The sequence below is a fragment of the Symphalangus syndactylus genome, chromosome 6 (genome assembly GCF_028878055.3).
Source record: "Symphalangus syndactylus isolate Jambi chromosome 6, NHGRI_mSymSyn1-v2.1_pri, whole genome shotgun sequence".
NCBI lineage: Eukaryota > Metazoa > Chordata > Mammalia > Primates > Hylobatidae > Symphalangus > Symphalangus syndactylus.
In genome coordinates, this window is record NC_072428.2 from 151,765,701 (window position 1) to 151,779,602 (window position 13,902).

Consider the following 13,902-nt stretch of genomic DNA (forward strand, 5'->3'; position numbering starts at 1 on the left):
TGAAACACTCTGTCTGTAGAAAATGCAACTGGACATTCGTAGCGCTAAGTGGGTAATAGTGGAAAAAAGAATATGTTCAAATATGAACTACACAGAAGCACTGTATGAAACTTCTTTCTGTTCTGTGCATTCAACTAACAGAGTTGAACCTTACATTTGATTGAGCCGTTCTGAAACACTCTTTCTGTAGAAACTGCAATTGGGCATTCTGAGCGCTAAGAGGCCTATATTGGGAAAAAGAATGTCTACAAATAAAAACTACACAGAAGAATTGTGTGAAACTACTTTCTGTTCTGTTTGTTCAACTAAAAGAGTTGAACCTTAGTTTTGATTGAGCCGTTCTGAAACACTCTTTCTGTAGAAAATGCAAGTGGAGATTCGGAGCGCTAAGAGGGTAATAGTGGAAAAAGGAATGTCTTCAAATATAAACTACACAGAATCATTCGGTGAAACTTCTTTCTGATCTGTGCATTCAGCTAACAGAGTTAAACCATACTTTTGATTGAGCAGATCTGAACACTCTTTCTGTAGAAAATGCAACTGGACATTTGGAGCGCTAAGAGCGTAGTAGTGGAAAAAGGAATATATTCAAATATAAACTACACAGAAGCATTCTGTGAAACTTCTTTCTGATCTGAGCATACAGCTAACAGAGTTAAACCATACTTTTGATTGAGCAGCTTTGAAACACTCTGTCTGTAGAAAATGCAACTGGACATTCGTAGCGCTAAGTGGGTAATAGTGGAAAAAAGAATATGTTCAAATATAAACTACACAGAAGCATTGTATGAAACTTCTTTCTGTTCTGTGCATTCAACTAACAGAGTTGAACCTTACTTTTGATTGAGCCGTTCTGAAACACTCTTTCTGAAGAAACTGCAATTGGACATTCTGAGCGCTAAGAGGCCTATATTGGGAGAAAGAATGTCTACAAATAAAAACTACACAGAAGAATTGTGTGAAACTTCTTTCTGTTCTGTTTGTTCAACTGAAAGAGTTGAACCTTAGTTTTGATTGAGCCGTTCTGAAACACTCTTTCTGTAGAAAATGCAAGTGGAGATTCGGAGCGCTAAGAGGGTAATAGTAGAAAAAGGAATGTCTTCAAATATAAAAAACACAGAATCATTCTGTGAAACTTCTTTCTGATCTGTACATTCAGCTAACAGAGTTAAACCGTACTTTTGATTGAGCAGATCTGAACACTCTTTCTGTAGAAAATGCAACTGGACATTTGGAGCGCTAAGAGAGTAGTAGTGGAAAAAGGAATATATTCAAATATAAACTACACAGAAGCATTCTGTGAAACTTCTTTCTGATCTGAGCATTCAGCTAACAGAGTTAAACCATACTTTTGATTGAGCAGTTTTGAAACACTCTGTCTGTAGAAAATGCAACTGGACATTTGGAGCGCTAAGAGAGTAGTAGTGGAAAAAGGAATATATTCAAATATAAACTACACAGAAGCATTCTGTGAAACTTCTTTCTGATCTGAGCATTCAGCTAACAGAGTTAAACCATACTTTTGATTGAGCAGTTTTGAAACACTCTGTCTGTAGAAAATGCAACTGGACATTCGTAGCGCTAAGTGGGTAATAGTGGAAAAAAGAATATGTTCAAATATAAACTACACAGAAGCATTGTATGAAACTTCTTTCTGTTCTCTGCATTCAACAAACAGAGTTGAACCTTACTTTTGATTGAGCCGTTCTGAAACACTCTTTCTGTAGAAAATGCAATTGGACATTCTGAGCGCTAAGAGGCCTATATTGGGAAAAAGAATTTCTACAAATAAAAACTACACAGAACTATTCTGTGAAACTGCTTTCTGTTCTGTTCATTCAACTAAAAGAGTTGAACATTAGTTTTGATTGAGCCATTCTGAAACACTCTTTCTGTAGAAAATGCAAGTGGAGATTTGGAGCGCTAAGAGGGTAATAGTGGAAAAAGGAATGTCTTCAAATATAAACTACACAGAATCATTCTGTGAAACTTCTTTCTGATCTGTGCATTCAGCTAACAGAGTTAAAACATACTTTTGATTGAGCAGATCTGAACAGTCTTTCTGTAGAAAATGCAACTGGACATTTGGAGCGCTAAGAGTGTAGTAGTGGAAAAAAGAATATGTTCAAATATAAACTACACAGAAGCATTGTATGAAACTTCTTTCTGTTCTGTGCATTCAACTAAGAGTGTTGAACCTTACATTTGATTGAGCCGTTCTGAAACACTCTTTCTGTAGAAACAGCAATTGGACATTATGGGCGTTAAGAGGCCTATATTGGGAAAAATAATATCTTCAAATAAAAACTACACAGAAGCATTGTTTGAAACTTATTTCTGATATGTGCATTCAGCTAACAGAGTTAAACCATACTTTTGATTCCGAAGTTCAGAACACACTTTCTGTAGAAAATGCAAGTGGGCATTCGGAGCGCTAAGAGGGTAATAGTGGAAAAAGGAATATATTCAAATATAAACTACACAGAAGCATTCTGTGAAACTTCTTTCTGTTCTGTGCATTCAACTACCACGGTTGAACCTTACTTTTGATTGAGCCGTTCTGAAACACTCTTTCTGTAGAAACTGCAATTGGACATTCTGAGCTCTAAGAGGACTATATTGGGAAAAAGAATATCTACAAATGAAAACTACACTGAAGCATTCTGTGAAACTTCTTTCTGTTCTGTTCATTCAACTAAAAGAGTTGAACCTTAGTTTTGATTGATCCGTTCTGAAACACTCTTTCTGTAGAAACTGCAATTGGACATTCTGAGCTCTAAGAGGACTATATTGGGAAAAAGAATATCTTCAAATAAAAACTACACAGATGCATTATGTGAAACTTATTTCTGATCTGTAAATTCAGTTAACAGAGATAAAGCATATTTTTGATTGAGCAGTTATGAAACACTCTTTTTGTAGAAAATGCAAGTGGAGATTCGGAGTGCTAAGAGGGTAACAGTGGAAAAAGGAATGTCTTCAAATATAAACTACACAGAATCATTCGGTGAAAATTCTTTCTGATCTGTGCATTCAGCTAACAGAGTTAAACCATACATTTGATTGAGCAGATCTGAACACTCTTTCTGTAGAAAATGCAACTGGACATTTGGAGCGCTAAGAGCGTAGTAGTGGAAAAAGGAATATATTCAAATATAAACTACACAGAAGCATTGTGTGAAACTTCTTTCTGATCTGAGCATTCAGCTAACAGAGTTAAACCATACTTTTAATTGAGCAGTTTTGAAACACTCTGTCTGTAGAAAATGCAACTGGACATTCGTAGCGCTAAGTGGGTAATAGTGGAAAAAAGAATATGTTCAAATATAAACTACACAGAAGCATTGTATGAAACTTCTTTCTGTTCTGTGCATTCAACTAACAGAGTTGAACCTTACTTTTGATTGAGCCTTTCTGAAACACTCTTTCTGTAGAAACTGCAATTGGACATTCTGAGCGCTAAGAGGCCTCTATTGGGAAAAATAATATCTTCAAATAAAAACTACACAGAAGCATTGTGTGAAACTTATTTCTGATATGTTCATTAAGCTAACAGAGTTAAACCATACTTTTGATTGCGCAGTTCTGAACACACTTTCTGTAGAAAATGCAAGTGGACATTCGGAGCGCTAAGAGGGTAAGAGTGGAAAAAGGAATATATTCAATTATAAACTACACAGTAGCATTCTGTGAAAATTCTTTCTGTTCTGTGCATTCAACTAACAGAGTTGAACCTTACTTTTGATTGAGCCGTTCTGAGACACTCTTTCTGTAGAAACTGCAAGTGGACATGCTAAGCGCTAAGAGGCCTACATTGGGAAAAAGAATATCTTCAAATAAAAACTACACAGATGCATTCTGTGAAACTTATTTCTGATCTGTAAATTCAGTTAACAGAGATAAAGCATATTTTTGATTGAGCAGTTATGAAACACTCTTTTTGTAGAAAATGCAAGTGGAGATTCGGAGCGCTAAGAGGGTAATAGTGGAAAAAGGAATGTCTTCAAATATAAACTACACAGAATCATTTGGTGAAACTTCTTTCTGATCTGTGCATTCAGCTAACAGAGTTAAACCATACTTTTGATTGAGCAGATCTGAACACTCTTTCTGTAGAAAATGCAACTGGACATTTTGAGCGCTAAGAGCGTAGTAGTGGAAAAAGGAATATATTCAAATATAAACTACACAGAAGCATTCTGTGAAACTTCTTTCTGATCTGAGCATTCAGCTAACAGAGTTAAACCATACTTTTGATTGAGCAGTTTTGAAACACTCTGTCTGTAGAAAATGCAACTGGACATTCGTAGCGCTAAGTGGGTAATAGTGGAAAAAAGAATATGTTCAAATATAAACTACACAGAAACATTGTATGAAACTTCTTTCTGTTCTGTGCATTCAACTAACAGAGTTGAACCTTACTTTTGATTGAGCCTTTCTGAAACACTCTTTCTGTAGAAACTGCAATTGGACATTCTGAGCGCTAAGAGGCATCTATTGGGAAAAATAATATCTTCAAATAAAAACTACACAGAAGCATTGTGTGAAACTTATTTCTGATATGTTCATTAAGCTGACAGAGTTAAACCATACTTTTGATTGCGCAGTTCTGAACACTCTTTCTGTAGAAAATGCAAGTGGACATTCGGAGCGCTAAGAGGGTAATAGTGGAAAAAGGAATATATTCAAATATAAACTACACAGTAGCATTCTGTGTAAATTCTTTCTGTTCTGTGCATTCAACTAACAGAGTTGAACCTTACTTTTGATTGAGCCGTTCTGAAACACTCTTTCTGTAGAAACTGCAATTGGACATGCTAAGCGCTAAGAGGCCTACATTGGGAAAAAGAATATCTTCAAATAAAAACTACACAGATGCATTCTGTGAAACTTATTTCTGATCTGTAAATTCAGTTAACAGAGATAAAGCATATTTTTGATTGAGCAGTTATGAAAGATTCTTTTTGTAGAAAATGCAAGTGGAGATTCGGAGCGCTAAGAGGGTAATAGTGGAAAAAGGAATGTCTTCAAATATAAACTACACAGAATCATTCGGTGAAACTTCTTTCTGATCTGTGCATTCAGCTAACAGAGTTAAACCATACTTTTGATTGAGCAGATCAGAACACTCTTTCTGTAGAAAATGCAACTGGACATTTGGAGCGCTAAGAGCGTAGTAGTGGAAAAAGGAATATATTCAAATATAAACAACACAGAAGCATTCTGTGAAACTTCTTTCTGATCTGAGCATTCAGCTAACAGAGTTAAACCATACTTTTGATTGAGCAGTTTTGAAACACTCTGTCTGTAGAAAATGCAACTGGACATTCGTAGCGCTAAGTGGGTAATAGTGGAAAAAAGAATATGTTCAAATATAAACTACACAGAAGCATTGTATGAAACTTCTTTCTGTTCTGTGCATTCAACTAACAGAGTTGAACCTTACTTTTGATTGAGCCTTTCTGAAACACTCTTTCTGTAGAAACTGCAATTGGACATTCTGAGCGCTAAGAGGCCTATATTGGGAAAAAGAATGTCTACAAATAAAAACTACACAGAAGAATTGTGTGAAACTTCTTTCTGTTCTGTTTGTTCAACTAAAAGAGTTGAACCTTAGTTTTGATTGAGCCGTTCTGAAACACTCTTTCTGTAGAAAATGCAAGTGGAGATTCGGAGCGCTACGAGGGTAATAGTGGAAAAAGGAATGTCTCCAAATATAAACTACACGGAATCATTCTGTGAAACTTCTTTCTGATTTGTGCATTCAGCTAACAGAGTTAAACTATACTTTTGATTGAGCAGATCTGAACACTCTTTCTGTAGAAAATGCAACTGGACATTTGGAGCGCTAAGAGAGTACTAGTGGAAAAAGGAATATATTCAAATATAAACTACACAGAAGCATTCTGTGAAACTTCTTTCTGATCTGAGCATTCAGCTAACAGAGTTAAACCATACTTTTAATTGAGCAGTTTTGAAACACTCTGTCTGTAGAAAATGCAACTGGACATTCGTAGCGCTAAGTGGGTAATAGTGGAAAAAAGAATATGTTCAAATATAAACTACACAGAAGCATTGTAAGAAACTTCTTTCTGTTCTGTGCATTCAACTAACAGAGTTGAACCTTACTTTTGATTGAGCCTTTCTGAAACACTCTTTCTGTAGAAACTGCAATTGGACATTCTGAGCGCTAAGAGGCCTCTATTGGGAAAAATAATATCTTCAAATAAAAACTACACAGAAGCATTGTGTGAAACTTATTTCTGATATGTTCATTAAGCTAACAGAGTTAAACCATACTTTTGATTGCGCAGTTCTGAACACACTTTCTGTAGAAAATGCAAGTGGACATTCGGAGCGCTAAGAGGGTAAGAGTGGAAAAAGGAATATATTCAATTATAAACTACACAGTAGCATTCTGTGAAAATTCTTTCTGTTCTGTGCATTCAACTAACAGAGTTGAACCTTACTTTTGATTGAGCCGTTCTGAAACACTCTTTCTGTAGAAACTGCAAGTGGACATGCTAAGCGCTAAGAGGCCTACATTGGGAAAAAGAATATCTTCAAATAAAAACTACACAGATGCATTCTGTGAAACTTATTTCTGATCTGTAAATTCAGTTAACAGAGATAAAGCATATTTTTGATTGAGCAGTTATGAAACACTCTTTTTGTAGAAAATGCAAGTGGAGATTCGGAGCGCTAAGAGGGTAATAGTGGAAAAAGGAATGTCTTCAAATATAAACTACACAGAATCATTCGGTGAAACTTCTTTCTGATCTGTGCATTCAGCTAACAGAGTTAAACCATACTTTTGATTGAGCAGATCTGAACACTCTTTCTGTAGAAAATGCAACTGGACATTTTGAGCGCTAAGAGCGTAGTAGTGGAAAAAGGAATATATTCAAATATAAACTACACAGAAGCATTCTGTGAAACTTCTTTCTGATCTGAGCATTCAGCTAACAGAGTTAAACCATACTTTTGATTGAGCAGTTTTGAAACACTCTGTCTGTAGAAAATGCAACTGGACATTCGTAGCGCTAAGTGGGTAATAGTGGAAAAAAGAATATGTTCAAATATAAACTACACAGAAACATTGTATGAAACTTCTTTCTGTTCTGTGCATTCAACTAACAGAGTTGAACCTTATTTTTGATTGAGCCTTTCTGAAACACTCTTTCTGTAGAAACTGCAATTGGACATTCTGAGCGCTAAGAGGCATCTAATGGGAAAAATAATATCTTCAAATAAAAACTACACAGAAGCATTGTGTGAAACTTATTTCTGATATGTTCATTAAGCTAACAGAGTTAAACCATACTTTTGATTGCGCAGTTCTGAACACTCTTTCTGTAGAAAATGCAAGTGGACATTCTGAGCGCTAAGAGGGTAATAGTGGAAAAAGGAATATATTCAAATATAAACTACACAGTAGCATTCTGTGAAAATTCTTTCTGTTCTGTGCATTCAACTAACAGAGTTGAACCCTACTTTTGATTGAGCCGTTCTGAAACACTCTTTCTGTAGAAACTGCAATTGGACATGCTAAGCGCTAAGAGGCCTACATTGGGAAAAAGAATATCTTCAAATAAAAACTACACAGATGCATTCTGTGAAACTTATTTCTGATCTGTAAATTCAGTTAACAGAGATAAAACATATTTTTGATTGAGCAGTTATGAAACACTCTTTTTGTTGAAAATGCAAGTGGAGATTCTTAGCGCTAAGTGGTTAATAGTGGAAAAAGGAATGTCTTCAAATATAAACTACACAGAATCATTCGGTGAAACTTCTTTCTGAACTGTGCATTCAGCTAACAGGGTTAAACCATACTTTTGATTGAGCAGATCTTAACACTCTTTCTGTAGAAAATGCAACTGGACATTTGGAGCGCTAAGAGCGTAGTAGTGGAAAAAGGAATATATTCAAATATAAACTACACAGAAACATTCTGTGAAACTTCTTTCTGATCTGAGCATTCAGCTAACAGAGTTAAACCATACTTTTGATTGAGCAGTTTTGAAACACTCTGTCTGTAGAAAATGCAACTGGACATTCGTAGCGCTAAGTGGGTAATAGTGGAAAAAAGAATATGTTCAAATATAAACTACACAGAAGCATTGTATGAAACTTCTTTCTGTTCTGTGCATTCAACTAACAGAGTTGAACCTTACTTTTGATTGAGCCGTTCTGAAACACTCTTTCTGTAGAAACTGCAATTGGACATTCTGAGCGCTAAGAGGCCTATATTGGGAGAAAGAATGTCTACAAATAAAAACTACACAGAAGAATTGTGTGAAACATCTTTCTGTTCTGTTTGTTCAACTAAAAGAGTTGAACCTTAGTTTTGATTGAGCCGTTCTGAAACACTCTTTCTGTAGAAAATGCAAGTGGATATTCGGAGCGCTAAGAGGGTAATAGTGGAAAAAGGAATGTCTCCAAATATAAACTACACAGAATCATTCTGTGAAACTTCTTTCTGATCTGTGCATTCAGCTAACAGATTTAAAATATACTTTTGATTCAGCAGATCTGAACACTCTTTCTGTAGAAAATGCAACTGGACATTTGGAGCGCTAAGAGAGTAGTAGTGGAAAAAGGAATATATTCAAATATAAACTACACAGAAGCATTCTGTGAAACTTCTTTCTGATCTGAGCATTCAGCTAACAGAGTTAAACCATACTTTTGATTGAGCAGTTTTGAAACACTCTGTCTGTAGAAAATGCAACTGGACATTCGTAGCGCTAAGTGGGTAATAGTGGAAAAAAGAATATGTTCAAATATGAACTACACAGAAGCACTGTATGAAACTTCTTTCTGTTCTGTGCATTCAACTAACAGAGTTGAACCTTACTTTTGATTGAGCCTTTCTGAAACACTCTTTCTGTAGAAACTGCAATTGGACATTCTGAGCGCTAAGAGGACTATATTGGGAAAAAGAATGTCTACAAATAAAAACTACACAGAAGAATTGTGTGAAACTTCTTTCTGTTCTGTTTGTTCAACTAAAAGAGTTGAACCTTAGTTTTGATTGAGCCGTTCTGAAACACTCTTTCTGTAGAAAATGCAAGTGGAGATTCGGAGCGCTAAGAGGGTAATAGTGGAAAAAGGAATGTCTTCAAATATAAAAAACACAGAATCATTCTGTGAAACTTCTTTCTGATCTGTGCATTCAGCTAACAGAGTTAAACCATACTTTTGATTGAGCAGATCTGAACACTCTTTCTGTAGAAAATGCAACTGGACATTTGGAGCGCTAAGAGAGTAGTAGTGGAAAAAGGAATATATTCAAATATAAACTACACAGAAGCATTCTGTGAAACTTCTTTCTGATCTGAGCATTCAGCTAACAGAATTAAACCATACTTTTGATTGAGCAGTTTTGAAACATTCTGTCTGTAGAAAATGCAACTGGACATTCGTAGCGCTAAGTGGGTAATAGTGGAAAAAAGAATATGTTCAAATATAAACTACACAGAAGCATTGTATGAAACTTCTTTCTGTTCTGTGCATTCAACTAACAGAGTTGAACCTTACTTTTGATTGAGCCTTTCTGTAACACTCTTTCTGTAGAAACTGCAATTGGACATTCTGAGCGCTAAGAGGCCTCTATTGGGAAAAATAATATCTTCAAATAAAAACTACACAGAAGCATTGTGTGAAACTTATTTCTGATATGTTCATTAAGCTAACAGAGTTAAACCATACTTTGGATTGCGCAGTTCTGAACACTCTTTCTGTAGAAAATGCAAGTGGACATTCGGAGCGCTAAGAGGGTAATAGTGGAAAAAGAATATATTCAAATATAAACTACACAGTAGCATTCTGTGAAAATTCTTTCTGTTCTGTGCATTCAACTAACAGAGTTGAACCCTACTTTTGATTGAGCCGTTCTGAAACACTCTTTCTGTAGAAACTGCAATTGCACATGCTAAGCGCTAAGAGGCCTACATTGGGAAAAAGAATATCTTCAAATAAAAACTACACAGATGCATTCTGTGAAACTTATTTCTGATCTGTAAATTCAGTTAACAGAGATAAAACATATTTTTGATTGAGCAGTTATGAAACAATCTTTTTGTAGAAAATGCAAGTGGAGATTCGGAGCGCTAAGAGGGTAATAGTGGAAAAAGGAATGTCTTCAAATATAAACTACACAGAATCATTCGGTGAATCTTCTTTCTGATCTGTGCATTCAGCTAACAGAGTTAAACCATACTTTTGATTGAGCAGATCTGAACACTCTTTCTGTAGAAAATGCAACTGGACATTTGGAGCGCTAAGAGCGTAGTAGTGGAAAAAGGAATATATTCAAATATAAACTACACAGAAGCATTCTGTGAAACTTCTTTCTGATCTGAGAATTCAGCTAACAGAGTTAAACCATACTTTTGATTGAGCAGTTTTGAAACACTCTGTCTGTATAAAATGCAACTGGACATTCGTAGGGCTAAGTGGGTAATAGTGGAAAAAAGAATATGTTCAAATATAAACTACACAGAAGCATTGTATGAAATTTCTTTCTGTTCTGTGCATTCAACTAACAGAGTTGAACCTTACTTTTGATTGAGCCGTTCTGAAACACTCTTTCTGTAGAAACTGCAATTGGATATTCTGAGCGCTAAGAGGCCTATATTGGGAAAAAGAATGTCTACAAATAAAAACTACACAGAAGAATTGTGTGAAACTTCTTTCTGTTCTGTTTGTTCAACTAAAAGAGTTGAACCTTAGTTTTGATTGAGCCGTTCTGAAACATTCTTTCTGTAGAAAATGCAAGTGGAGATTCGGAGCGCTAAGAGGGTAATAGTGGAAAAAGGAATGTCTCCAAATATAAACTACACAGAATCATTCTGTGAAACTTCTTTCTGATCTGTGCATTCAGCTAACAGAGTTAAACCATACTTTTGATTCAGCAGATCTGAACACTCTTTCTGTAGAAAATGCAACTGGACATTTGGAGCGCTAAGAGACTAGTTGTGGAAAAAGGAATATATTCAAATATAAACTACACAGAAGCATTCTGTGAAACTTCTTTCTGATCTGAGCATTCAGCTAAAAGAGTTAAACCATGCTTTTGATTGAGCAGTTTTGAAACACTCTGTCTGTAGAAAATGCAACTGGACATTCGTAGCGCTAAGTGGGTAATAGTGGAAAAAAGAATATGTTCAAATATGAACTACACAGAAGCACTGTATGAAACTTCTTTCTGTTCTGTGCATTCAACTAACAGAGTTGAACCTTACATTTGATTGAGCCGTTCTGAAACACTCTTTCTGTAGAAACTGCAATTGGGCATTCTGAGCGCTAAGAGGCCTATATTGGGAAAAAGAATGTCTACAAATAAAAACTACACAGAAGAATTGTGTGAAACTACTTTCTGTTCTGTTTGTTCAACTAAAAGAGTTGAACCTTAGTTTTGATTGAGCCGTTCTGAAACACTCTTTCTGTAGAAAATGCAAGTGGAGATTCGGAGCGCTAAGAGGGTAATAGTGGAAAAAGGAATGTCTTCAAATATAAACTACACAGAATCATTCGGTGAAACTTCTTTCTGATCTGTGCATTCAGCTAACAGAGTTAAACCATACTTTTGATTGAGCAGATCTGAACACTCTTTCTGTAGAAAATGCAACTGGACATTTGGAGCGCTAAGAGCGTAGTAGTGGAAAAAGGAATATATTCAAATATAAACTACACAGAAGCATTCTGTGAAACTTCTTTCTGATCTGAGCATACAGCTAACAGAGTTAAACCATACTTTTGATTGAGCAGCTTTGAAACACTCTGTCTGTAGAAAATGCAACTGGACATTCGTAGCGCTAAGTGGGTAATAGTGGAAAAAAGAATATGTTCAAATATAAACTACACAGAAGCATTGTATGAAACTTCTTTCTGTTCTGTGCATTCAACTAACAGAGTTGAACCTTACTTTTGATTGAGCCGTTCTGAAACACTCTTTCTGAAGAAACTGCAATTGGACATTCTGAGCGCTAAGAGGCCTATATTGGGAGAAAGAATGTCTACAAATAAAAACTACACAGAAGAATTGTGTGAAACTTCTTTCTGTTCTGTTTGTTCAACTGAAAGAGTTGAACCTTAGTTTTGATTGAGCCGTTCTGAAACACTCTTTCTGTAGAAAATGCAAGTGGAGATTCGGAGCGCTAAGAGGGTAATAGTAGAAAAAGGAATGTCTTCAAATATAAAAAACACAGAATCATTCTGTGAAACTTCTTTCTGATCTGTACATTCAGCTAACAGAGTTAAACCGTACTTTTGATTGAGCAGATCTGAACACTCTTTCTGTAGAAAATGCAACTGGACATTTGGAGCGCTAAGAGAGTAGTAGTGGAAAAAGGAATATATTCAAATATAAACTACACAGAAGCATTCTGTGAAACTTCTTTCTGATCTGAGCATTCAGCTAACAGAGTTAAACCATACTTTTGATTGAGCAGTTTTGAAACACTCTGTCTGTAGAAAATGCAACTGGACATTTGGAGCGCTAAGAGAGTAGTAGTGGAAAAAGGAATATATTCAAATATAAACTACACAGAAGCATTCTGTGAAACTTCTTTCTGATCTGAGCATTCAGCTAACAGAGTTAAACCATACTTTTGATTGAGCAGTTTTGAAACACTCTGTCTGTAGAAAATGCAACTGGACATTCGTAGCGCTAAGTGGGTAATAGTGGAAAAAAGAATATGTTCAAATATAAACTACACAGAAGCATTGTATGAAACTTCTTTCTGTTCTCTGCATTCAACAAACAGAGTTGAACCTTACTTTTGATTGAGCCGTTCTGAAACACTCTTTCTGTAGAAAATGCAATTGGACATTCTGAGCGCTAAGAGGCCTATATTGGGAAAAAGAATTTCTACAAATAAAAACTACACAGAACTATTCTGTGAAACTGCTTTCTGTTCTGTTCATTCAACTAAAAGAGTTGAACATTAGTTTTGATTGAGCCATTCTGAAACACTCTTTCTGTAGAAAATGCAAGTGGAGATTTGGAGCGCTAAGAGGGTAATAGTGGAAAAAGGAATGTCTTCAAATATAAACTACACAGAATCATTCTGTGAAACTTCTTTCTGATCTGTGCATTCAGCTAACAGAGTTAAAACATACTTTTGATTGAGCAGATCTGAACAGTCTTTCTGTAGAAAATGCAACTGGACATTTGGAGCGCTAAGAGTGTAGTAGTGGAAAAAAGAATATGTTCAAATATAAACTACACAGAAGCATTGTATGAAACTTCTTTCTGTTCTGTGCATTCAACTAAGAGTGTTGAACCTTACATTTGATTGAGCCGTTCTGAAACACTCTTTCTGTAGAAACAGCAATTGGACATTATGGGCGTTAAGAGGCCTATATTGGGAAAAATAATATCTTCAAATAAAAACTACACAGAAGCATTGTTTGAAACTTATTTCTGATATGTGCATTCAGCTAACAGAGTTAAACCATACTTTTGATTCCGAAGTTCAGAACACACTTTCTGTAGAAAATGCAAGTGGGCATTCGGAGCGCTAAGAGGGTAATAGTGGAAAAAGGAATATATTCAAATATAAACTACACAGAAGCATTCTGTGAAACTTCTTTCTGTTCTGTGCATTCAACTACCACGGTTGAACCTTACTTTTGATTGAGCCGTTCTGAAACACTCTTTCTGTAGAAACTGCAATTGGACATTCTGAGCTCTAAGAGGACTATATTGGGAAAAAGAATATCTACAAATGAAAACTACACTGAAGCATTCTGTGAAACTTCTTTCTGTTCTGTTCATTCAACTAAAAGAGTTGAACCTTAGTTTTGATTGATCCGTTCTGAAACACTCTTTCTGTAGAAACTGCAATTGGACATTCTGAGCTCTAAGAGGACTATATTGGGAAAAAGAATATC